The 12351-nt window shown below is 33.8% G+C and overlaps 1 long non-coding RNA gene across 1 annotated transcript; it reads right to left on the bottom strand.

Annotated features, from left to right (window-relative positions):
- Window positions 1-6114: 6114 nt before the first annotated feature.
- Window positions 6115-9581, bottom strand: LOC145801628 (uncharacterized). The gene is made up of 3 exons (XR_014343249.1): window positions 9449-9581; window positions 8605-8799; window positions 6115-6666 (listed from the first exon to the last, which is right to left on the bottom strand). It is a non-coding gene; the product is annotated as an uncharacterized LOC145801628 (long non-coding RNA).
- Between the last annotated feature and the right edge of the window lie 2770 nt (window positions 9582-12351).

Here is a 12351-nt window from a genome sequence, read left to right on the forward strand (position 1 = left end):
TATACTCTTATATTTTTTTTTCTTTATTTTAAAATAGTTCCTATAATTTGCACAATTCAAATGTTTATTTTATGATAGAAATCACATTTATGATGTTATAAAGTCTACTTTTAAATATTTATTTTCCATTCTTTTTTTATAATATTTGCTAATTTGTTCTTATTGGTATTTTTTTCCCCTTCTGTGATGAATATATGTACAAATATGTAGAATGATTATTTATTTATTTTTTTTTTTTGATGAAATCTCTCAATAAAATATTTGCTTTTGTTTGGAGACGATCATTACAATCTAAATCAATGCTGTGATTAGAAGTGGGGTTAAGTTTGTTGGGGTAGAAGCACAACGGGATGGGTAACACTATTATAGGCATAACATTTTGCTTTACTATTGTCCCCTCTAAATCAAAATCTTGACCCTGCCACTAATCGCATCCCTTTTAGATTCAATAGTTAGAGGGATGCCAAATATGGACTCGCAGGCCTCGTTTGAGAGCAAACTAATTTAGTAATTTTTTGTCTATTTGACTAAAACATGAGCTAAAAAAAACTAATATGTTTGGGATGAATTTTTTAGTTTTTTACGAAAAAATATGTAAGAAAATAATATAAAAAAATGAAAGTTTGAAACTTGACATTTTTGCCCTGCACGGAAATTGAAGTGTGGGAAATTAATGGAGACAGGTGCAGACGTGCAGCTACTGTCCCTTGGAACTTTTGACAAATAGTTAATTTTTTTTTAATTTTTTTTTATACAGCAATGTACAACTACTGTATACTTTTTGACTAATGTGAAAGTAATGTCAATGTAGCACACGTGGCCACATACATGTAATTGCAAAATCACAACCATTGTTTGTGTTGTGATGTATTGTTAATTAATTAATTATTTTTTATTTTTTATTTTTATTTTTATTTTTTTTTTCAAGATTTTGACGCCAACACATATGCAACAACATTTAGGCCTTGTTTGGTTCAAACTTGGAAAAGAAATATAGGGGAAAAAATCTAAAAATATTATTTGGTTTAGTGGTTTTGAAAAAAAAAAATCAAAATCATTTTTTATCTCCTACACATAAATCAATCACTTTTTTTTTTCTCCGCTTTCCTTCTGAATCACTCTTGTCTCTCACAAACATCCACTCAAGTACAAACTAATATACAATCTGTTTAAATTCTCACACTCGAAAACTATTTTCAAAATATACAACCAAACAAACCAAAAAAAATTAGTAAATGCTTTCGCCATTTTTTTTAAAAAAATTTATCTCCAAAAACCAAACAACACACACCCATACTCTTTCGTCCCCCAAAAAATATGTTGTTATGGTATGGACTTGAAATAAATTCTCAATTTTTTTTTTTCAAAACTTTGAGATAGGTGTACACACATGGTAATTTCTTTGGTGTCCATAACATTTTCTAAAACAAATTTTGTAATGAATAAAATTCACATTTTTTTGGTAATGTTTGTGGTATTATGGATGAAACTTGGAAAAGGAATGTAGGGGGAAAAATGTAAAAATATTATTTGGTTTAGTGATTTTAATTTAAAAAAAAATCAAAATTAGTTTGTATCTCTTACACATAAATCAATCACTTTTTATTTCTCCTCTTTCCTTCTGAATCACTTTTATCTCTCACATGCATCCACTCAAGTACAGACTAATATACAATCTTTTTAAATTCCCACACTCGAAAACTATTTTCAAAATATACAACCCAGCAAATCAAAAAAATTGGTAAATGCTTTCCCCAATATATTTTTTTTTAAATTTATCTTCCAAAATCAAACCACACACACCCATACTCTTTCGTCCCCCCAAAACTATGTTGTTATCATACGGACTTGAAAGAAATTCTCAATTTTTTTTTTCAAAAATTTGACATAGGTGTACGGTCCACACACATGATAATTTCTTTGGTGTCCATAACATTTTGTAAAACAAATTTTGTAATGAATAAAATTCACCTTTTGTTGGTATTGTTTGTGGTGTTATGGATGAAACTTGGAAAAGAAATGTAGGGGAAAAAATCTAAAAATATTATTTGGTTTAGTGGTTTTGAAAAAAAAAATCAAAATCATTTTTTATCTCCTATACATAAATCAATCACTTTTTTTTTTCTCCGCTTTCCTTCTGAGTCACTTTTGTCTCTCACACACATCCACTCAAGTACAGACGAACATACAATCTTTTTAAATTCCCACACTCGAAAACTATTTTCAAAATATACAACCAAACAAACAAAAAAAAATTGGTAAATGCTTTCCCCAATTTTTTTTTTTTTTTTTTTTTAAATTTATCTCCCAAAACCAAACCACACACACCCATACTCTTTCAAAAATTCTCAATTTTTTAAAATTGGTAAATTCTCAATTTTTTTTTTTCAAAAATTTGACATAGGTGTACGCTCCACACATGGTAATTTCTTTGGTGTCCATAACATTTTGTAAAACAAATTTTTTAATGAATAAAATTCACCTTTTTTTGGTAATGTTTGTGGTGTTATGGATGAAACTTGGAAAAGAAATGTTGGGGAAAAACTCTAAAAATATTATTTGGTTTAGTGGTTTTGAAAAAAAAAAAAATCAAAATCATTTTCTATCTCCTATACATAAATCAATCACTTTTTTTTTTCTCCGTTTTCCTTCTGAATCACTTTTGTCTCTCACACACATCCACTCAAGTACAGACGAATATACAATCTTTTTAAATTCCCACACTCGAAAACTATTTTCAAAATATACAACCAAACAAACAAACAAAAATTGGTAAATGCTTTCCCCAATTTTTTATTATTTTTTATTATTTTTTTATTTTTTTAAATTTATCTCCCAAAATCAAACCACACACACCCATACTCTTTCAAAAATTCTCAATTTTTTAAAATTGGTAAATTCTCAAAAAAAAAATTCAAAAATTTGACATAGGTGTACGGTCCACACACATGATAATTTCTTTGGTGTCCATAACATTTTGGAAAACAAATTTTGTAATGAATAAAATTCACCTTTTTTTGGTAATGTTTGTGATGTTATGGATGAAACTTGGAAAATAAAATTGAAATTATAGTCAATTGTGCAATATTAGAAGTAGTGTATTTATATTTTCAAATAGGTCTCCCTTTTTTATTTTATTTGTCAAATACTGAATTTTCTATTTTAGTTGGTTGAAGAAAATTTTGGGCCATGTTTTTTACGTGATGTAATTGGGCACAATTACGAACTTTACAGTTAATGCATGTAATATGTGTGACGGAATTCGTTACGACAATCCGTGAAATATTGAATTTGCATTAACCATACACGAATGCAAAGTACGAAAATTTCGAAAGTTTTTTTTTTTAAATTCGTACGACATCTTAAAATTTGTAAACTGTTTAGTAGGTTATGCATGTATCATTACAAAACAAGACATTAGTGAAGATTTTCACAAAACACATACTACGAAAAACATTTAAAAGCAGTCATGCTAAACAACATTGTCTGACTACCTACCATTGCGCCGAATTTGGTATAACTCTACCCTTATCCGATGACGCACCTCCGCCATTTCAACGTCCTCGTCCGTAGGCATGACGACTTCGTGTAGGGCAGCCAAATCTACGCGATCGGGAATATCGCCATACGTGTACGCCGCCGCATTTCTGACAGCAACAACTAACGCATCATTCTGCGTATGAAATTGTGTAATGCTATAGATGCAGCTACCAACGGCACCTGCACTCTACGAAAGTCAAACCGAGGCATGTTGTGCAAGAATATCCACCGCGACTTCCAAGCGCCAAATGTTCGCTCAATCACACTCCGCAATGAAGAGTGGGCACGGTTGAACAACTCATCACGATTCCTCGGCTTGTGACGTTGAAAGTATGGTTGGTGATAGTGGCTGCCCTTATATGGTGCAAGAAATCCCTTCTTATTACTGTATCCACCATCCACTAGATAATAGCGACTTGTGAATGTGTACATATTAATACATATTTGTTTCACGTGTGGGCAAACAAATTTAACAAGTTATAGCATTGAACAAATCACCTGTTCGTACGTACCATCCACTGCAGTTGGAAAATTATATTGCGGATCCTCGGTGACAATGTTTAAAATCCGGCTGTCATGCATGCTACCCTCCCAACCGCATGACACCAGACGAAACACATATTGAAATCACACACTGCCAAAATATTTTGAGTGTGGCAACCCTTTCGGCTAAAATACGGGGCTGATTCCGACTCTTTTATACACGTTGGCACGTGTGTCCCATCCAAGGCACCTAAACAATCCTACACAATTCGAACAAATAGGCAACCTATTAGTACCATGAAGTTATGCATTATAGCCTTGCATTTTTTAAGTCACATCTTTGTAGAATTTGAAAAAAAAAAACTCGAATTGTTGCATTTTTTGCGCACCTTAAACGGCAAATACTGTGGTTGGGTCTGCAGGTAGGGATCCCTCTTGTTTTGGAAATCTGTGGGCGGCCGACAGTGCGCGACGGTAAACTTTTTCATTGCTTTCAAAACATTATGAAAATGGCGTGATATTGTTTCACCGGAGTGTTGGAATCTTTCTTGAAGCTCTCGGTTAGGTAAGTTTTTTAGAACATGAATGAAGATTGCAACACTCTCCTCAACGTGCAAGCCGGGGTCCCGTTCAGGTACATGCAACCCGAAGTCGTTCACTTGTGTGGCACATAAACGGGTAAAAACATGTTTGGGCATGCACAGTTCATAGCGAAATCTACCACTGTGCCCATTATACATTTCTAAAATCCATGCCCTCCCTGTCAAGATGGACGTGCGACATGGGACTTTAAGCACGTGCGCCTTGTAGTAGTCGGAGGCAATTTTGTACGCTTCAACATAATTATTATTCATTTTAGTTTGCCACTCGATTACGACCGCCGCAACATCATCACACATTTCCTACATCCGTGCATCAGTGTCATCGTCGCTTTCCATGCCTAAATCACATAACTTCAAATAAAATCAGAAGCATAACATGACAGACTACTACTCTGGCAAAATTAAACATGCAAAAATTAAACAGCAGTCAAAAGTAAAGGCTGTCAATAACAGAAATATTATGCATAAATAATCAATTGATTTCCTTTGCCATCCTTCTGAGAGCTTCTATTGTATAGTGTTGTTCTATTACCAATGGTGAAATCTTCAATACATTTATTTGAAGTTTCCCAACACACGTTAACACATCATATTTTTTTTTTTTTACTACCTTACAAAGGGTGTAACTTGTAGTAATTTTTTTTTTCTTTTTTTCTGACAAATAAGCAATATAGAAATTGCAATGACATATACAAACAACAATGTTCAAATAAAATATACAGAAATAATAACTTAAATTCTTTTGTTTTTTTTTTAGTACCTTATAAAGGGTCTAACTTCCACTTTTTAAGTTGAAGCCTTCAGTAAACTTCACATGTCTCTCTACAAGTAGCAACGCTTTTGTTCAAATGGTCGAGTACAGCTGATTTACAACCACTGTTTACATAACTATGAAGCTGCAAATTGGAAGAGTGTAATCAGATTCATGGTTTATTGAAATTTAAAATTTTAAAATCCAACCATAGCCAATATCCAACCAATGCACATCCATAATTTTAAAACTAGGGAAACGAAAGGAATAGCATAACCATCTCCCTACCAATTCTCCTTACAAAGCATAGTTAAAAACATCATGTCCTTAGCAAATACAAAACCAACATAAGCGAAAAGAAGTCCAACACAAAGCATTTCATAAAAAGGCAGGTCTTTAGCAAATATAAACCAAGTCCAACACATAAGCATAGTTAGAAACGAAGTCCAACGCATAAGCGAAAAGAAGTCCAACACATAACAGAAAAGAAGTCCAACACAAAGCATAGTTAGAAACGAAGTCCTTGATTGTGCAATATGCTTGCAAGAGTTGGAACTATTGTCGTCCTCTCTTTGTCTTGTTGCTTCACCTGGAGCCAGCCGATAATGCCATCATCGGAAGGAATACTCATAACCATCTCCCTATTATTGGGCACCTCCATAAGCGAAATACTGAAATGGAGCAGTGGATTAGTTTGGTTATGAGTATTGTCGTCCTCTCTTTGTCTTGTTGCTTCACCTGGAGCCAGCCGATAATGCCATCATCGGAAGGAATACTCATAACCATCTCCCTATTATTGGGCACCTCCATAAGCGAAATACTGAAATGGAGCAGTGGATTAGTTTGGTCAAGTCCCTAAATTTCATAAAGGCGTCCAACTGCTTCGGCCATAGTGACACTTTGGCCACCGACAACATGGTTTACAGTGAGTTCCTTGCTTTGTGTCTTCACCGAATTCACCAAATCATCCATGCTTGTTGCCAATGCTTCTGCCCCGGTGATTCGCTTTTTTTGCACTGCTGTGACGGATGAGTGCCTCCTTTTGGTGTCACTACCTGATGCGTTAATGGTTGCAAATTTCATCAAGTTTTCCATTTCAGAGGCACCCAATTCGTTGTTGTCCGTAGAGAAGTCGGCACTATCGGACTCCCCTTCCACCTCCAGTTGGTTCCGCGTCTCACCAGGCGTCCAAGCGTTTTTACTCATTGCCGCAGCCCCCGTGAATACACAACGCATCAACTCCTCATGATCCAACCGCTTTGTTCTGAACTTGCAACACTCTTTGTCAACCTGTAATACAATACAATGGGAGTACACCATTAGCAAAATGAATAACTTATGTACATGGAGTATGCACATCAGTAATGAACAATTTAAGCATGCATAGTTGACGTGCTTATATATGGAAAAAAAAAAAAAAACCATAATATTATGGAATTGTCATGGCATGTTTCATGTTTATTTGAATGTTGTAGGCATGAACAGTATACTTTAAATGAAAATATATGTTTATGGAGTTTGACATCTGTTTATGGCATAGTTGGGTCGTTCAAAGTGAAACACAAAATTATGTAAACATAAGTTCAAATCGTTACTTTCTCCATTCTAGCCCATCATTCATCCAACGCATTGATCAACCCAGTCTCTTGGTCGAACCCAATTCCAGTGGGGCCTTTGCGGCTATCCATTAGCTTCGACCATGCACTCCACTATGCCTCTAGTTGATTGTACCTATTTTTAAGTTGTTTGATGGTATGCGTCAACCCAGTTGCTACCTCATAAGTCTTAGCCAAAGACCGGCACCCATTTGGATTGATTGACCTGTGCGGCCTGTTACCTGCGTCTATTTCCTTCACAACAAGTTCCAAATAGATACATGTGTTCTCCCAGTCCCAATTGGCTTTGTGATGAGGTTTTGGGCCCTTCCCTTTCCCGGAAGGGGTACGAGAGCCGGATCGAGTTGAAGCCATGCGACTATAGAACATTATAATTTGCGTAATATATTAGTTGATCAGTGCATTACTTGTAGTTGTGTTAACCATATATTGTTATGTTTGTACATTACGTATCGCAGTATTAAAAATAAGAAAGCCTCAAGCAGAAAAATCAAGACCTTGTAAGTTTTTGTGAATTTAAAATATAGCTCCATCAAATGCATAGTAAAGAACCAACATTACCTTAAACAGATTAAAAATCTTTTGCTGAAGTACATTGTTTAAACACTAAGACATATGCTAGATGAGTTTGTTATGGAAAATAAGTATGATTCGTTGTTTTCTAGTGACAACTTTTCTTTACCCTCCCCCCTCCTTTTTCATTATAAGGATTGAATCCACCTTACTCAAAAGATTAATAGGGAGAACCAGACTGCCACATAAACAAAAGAAAATGACCAATTATTCACCAACTTTATTGTGATGTGTTTGTAAAAATCACTATGGTAGCATTTGTAGCTAATTTCACCAAATTTACAAGAATAGTATAAATGATAATTTCATGTCAACGTATTCAACAATTATAACCACAGAGACAGACATAATACTTTATTAGAATACTTCTAACTTGTTCAATTCAACAGACTACTTCATCCTATTTAGGGGACTTTCTTGTTAGGGGACAATTCATCAGAATACTTCATCCTATTTAGGGGACTTTGTTGTTAATCCCCCAAAAAAATGCGTAATAATTTTTTATTTTACAACACATAATATGTTCAAATTGGCAACTGGTGACACACACACACACACACAGCGACAAAGACAAATAGAGAGCGAGAGTGAGAGATAGCAGACTGTTGACATATACAAAAACCAGAGCATAGAAGTCATGGTTATGAGATCCACACCCCCCCACCAACAGACAACCCGCAATATTGCTAAACTGCTCTCGGTAGGTGAAAGAAAGCCCTAAAACCCCCAACATAGTACATAGGCGAGTTTCTGCAAAAATTTACCCAACTCGAATGTTGAAGACAAATTGAAAAACGACAATGGTCAGACAGAGCGACAAACACACACACACACACACACACACACACACACACACACACACACACACACAGAGCGCGCGCGAGAGAGAGAGAGAGAGAGAGAGTTTATACATACAAACCAAACAGAGCATACGACGTTTGGGAACATAGCGAAATAGAAACAAGAGAGGCTGAAGAGAGAAAGACAGAGAGCGAGAGAGCGAGCGAGCGAGAGAGAGAGAGAGAGAGCAAGAGCATACCTGCAGTTGGGGGGATCGTCGGAGGAGGGACTGCTTTTCCGTTCGCCTTAGCGGACTATCGTCATCGCTTGGTTCCTCTTTCTCTTCAGATCAGAGCTTCTACTATGATCCAGCCTTGAACGAAGGGCCCTCTTCATCTTCACTGTTTGATGTAGCTGAATAGTTGTAGGTACTACACCCTGTGTGAGAATAGCGCTGCAGATATTCCCATCAGTGTTTGACATAAAGCCAGGGGTGAAAACGATATAAACAAAATGAAGGAGGGGCAAAACGGTCATTTTACACTATAGCTGGCAGCCTTCATGTGCAGCTACTGTACATAGGTTTTTAGGGTGACTCTTTGACTTTTTTAGTAATTTTTTGACTTTTTGACTAAAAATGAGGGTTCCCAAACGAGGCCTTAGTCCAAACCCCAATTATCTTAACTATATGTATTTTGTTGGATTATCAATTCAATCCCAAGGTCACGGCTGTCCAAACAAACATGGCCTAGTTAGTGAATTAAAGGAGAGTTCTTTCTGTATTTTTATTTACTAGTCATTGGGTAAAGAAGAAGTAAATAAAAATCAACCTTCGTTACAATAACCAGATAAGTGAATTTTTATAAAAGTTTAACATAGTAATCAATCAGGTTCTTGAACAGACCAAATACGATTCTGATGATCTGATCCTAATTTCAAATTCTCAATTTGAAAATAAAATTCCAATAAATGCTCATGGATAGAGGTAGAGATAAAGAGAGAGTACAAATGCATATACTGCTATTTCTTGAATTGAAAACCATAAACCCATCATAGGGAATGCAACGAAATAGAGAAAGAATCACATCAATGTTAAAGCTTACCAAGTCCTCCTCCAAGAATCTGATGAACAGTTCTATGCCTGTTAAACAATCGATCGGACGAACCCATTTTCATGAAATTGAAGTAGGAAACAAAAAAATAAAGTTTGGAATGCGAATTTGATTTGCTTATATTATGAACCAAACAGAGCTGTTTTGATTGAAGTAAACTTTAGATATACACATATACATGCTTTTCTCTTTGCTTTAAAAGTAAGGAAAGTAAACGACAGTTTTCATCTGTAACGCTTGCTATGTGACGCTGTCCACCTTTTTCTACTCTCAACACAAGTCACATTTTTAAATAACTAAAAATAAAATATTTATTACGGGAATTTTTAAATAACTAAAAATAAAATATTTATTATGGGAGTGTTTGGGAAGTAATTTTTTTTTTTTGGACAAACAAAAAATGACGTTCTATGGGCATGATAGCATTTGTGGGCTCTAATTCCGGGGTAAGTAGTTGCTAGTCAGATTTAATTCAATCTAAAGAAAAAGACTCACCACTGGGGTAAGACTTGAATGCACCAACCCTAGCATAGGAGGCAGAATCACGATCAGATTACAGCAAAGTCACGATCAGAGTACGGCAAAGTAACGATTGGAGTACAGTGCAGTCAGCTTCACCCATTGAAAAATGAACTGCTAGTCGCTCCTCTCGAGAGTCGAGCCCTGCTCAATTGCGTGGAATGAAAGCATTTTTCCACCCCACTACCACCCCCAGTGGTTGGTGTTTGGGAAGTTGGATTGAGCTATTTTTTTTTGGCTAAAATAGTTAATGGAAAATGTTTGGGGCCCCTTTGAGGCTGACCCCCATAGCCCCAAAGCGATTCTGACCTTCCATGTATATGTAGAGTTCACATGATGATCTAGATTTGTAGGGATCTTAATCATTGCTCATAATTAATAAAGATAATATGCTAAAATAGTCAATAAGACAAAAAATCACATCTAAATCATAACCATTTTACTTTTTCTCTCATAACCATCAAATCAACTTCAAAAAAAAAAAAATGTCAACTATCATCCCACACACAATTTTTTTAATCAAGTTAAAATAATTAAGAAGTCAACTAAAATAATCAAGTATCCAAAGTAGCCCATATATATTATGTGTCACTTATTAAATGGAAAAAATATTTTTTATTTGACTTAAGCCTTGTTTGGGAAAATATTATTTTAATAATATTTTTACTTTTTACGAAAAAAAGTATAAAAAAATAAAGAAAGTGATGTAATAACTTATAATGATTTTTTAAAATTTTAACTAAAACTTGTTGCCAACTGAGGCTTTAAGGTCCAAGTTTGAGCCACACATCCCCCATCTATCTAATTTTTTTTTTCTTTTATTTGTTTTAAATAGAAACATTAACACTTGGTAGCATAGGATACTAAGGCCTCACGACACTATTAGGAATGTTCACTTTATATGTAGTATAAGAGGATGTTTGGAGTGATCTAAATAAGTATATTTTTTGATTTTTTATGAAAAAAATGTACAAAAAAATAGAAATGTGATATAATTCAAAAAAGATAAAAAATAAAAAATAAAATATATATATATACTGATATAAGAGTGTCAAATAGTACCTCAATATAGACAAGACAAGTGATAGCACACATGATAGGTTACATGCGCATATGATTATTTTATTTAAAAAAAAATATATTAATAAATGAGAAAATTATTGAAAAGTTCAATCTAACAATTATCTAAGGCATTAGGTTTAGTGAATATTTTTTTGTTGGTGAAAGATCCACCTTTTGTGAGATAATTTGGTAAGAAATCCATTTATTATTTTGGAGGACATTTTGTTTCTAATTTTACCCCTTCATCTATCTGTTTAACTTTCTTAACTATTTGTTTAAAATTATTTTATCTGTTTAAAAAAAAATTATATGTTTAATTTTTTTTATCTATTCAAAAGAATTATCTGTTCAAAATTTTCTAACTGTTGAATTTTTTGACTATCTGTTTAATTTTTTAACTATCTGTTCAAATATTTTTTTTATCTGTTTAATTTTTAACTATCTGTTCAATTTTTTCCCTTGTCTGTTCAATTTTTTTCCTTTATCTTTTCAATTATCTGTCCCATTTTATTATATGTTTAAATTTTGAACAATTTTATCCTATTATTTGCTCAATTTTTTTTTCCATTATCATCAACAACAACAAAAACAGAAATAACAAATCTGAGCTAAGAAGAAAAAAAAGAACAAGAAGAAATGAACCTCAAAAACAATGTTCAAATCAACACAATCCATGTCTCAGTAAAAAAAAATAAAAAATAAAAAATAATTTCAAAATACATTTTCACAGAACATAGATTATTTCAATGGTGAATATTTGACGCGTTTTGCCTTTGTTTCTTCTATTACTTTTAACAAAAGCCTGTACAAAGACTATAGAGAGTGAGAGACCAATGATCCAATAACATTACTACCTCTGGTTCAAAATCTATTTAGATTTATATATATGTGCATTGTTATGAGAGTAGAAAAAGAAGAGAAACTCTTGTATTCAATAATTACTGAATAGATACACACTCCTTTATATAGGAGAGAAGATAAGGTATATACAGAGAATATACTATATAATAAATAAGATATATGCAAAGAATATACTAATATACTATATTTAACACCTCCCTCAAGCTTAAGGTGGTAATGCAAATATCAAGTTAAGCTTGGAAAAATAAATCAGAAAATGGTCCTAGAAGATGAGCCTTAATGAAGATGTCAGTTGTCTGATTGGCAGAGGTAACAAAGATAAGATGAACAGTGCCACTCGTAACGTGTTGCCAGATAAAGTGACAATCAATCTTAATATGCTTGGTGCGATCATGGAAAACATCATTATGTGCAATCTAAATAGCACTCTGATTGTCATAATAGAGGTTAAT

The sequence above is a fragment of the Camellia sinensis genome, chromosome 10, assembly GCF_055761805.1.
Source record: "Camellia sinensis isolate YWXY chromosome 10, ASM5576180v1, whole genome shotgun sequence".
Taxonomy (NCBI): domain Eukaryota; kingdom Viridiplantae; phylum Streptophyta; class Magnoliopsida; order Ericales; family Theaceae; genus Camellia; species Camellia sinensis.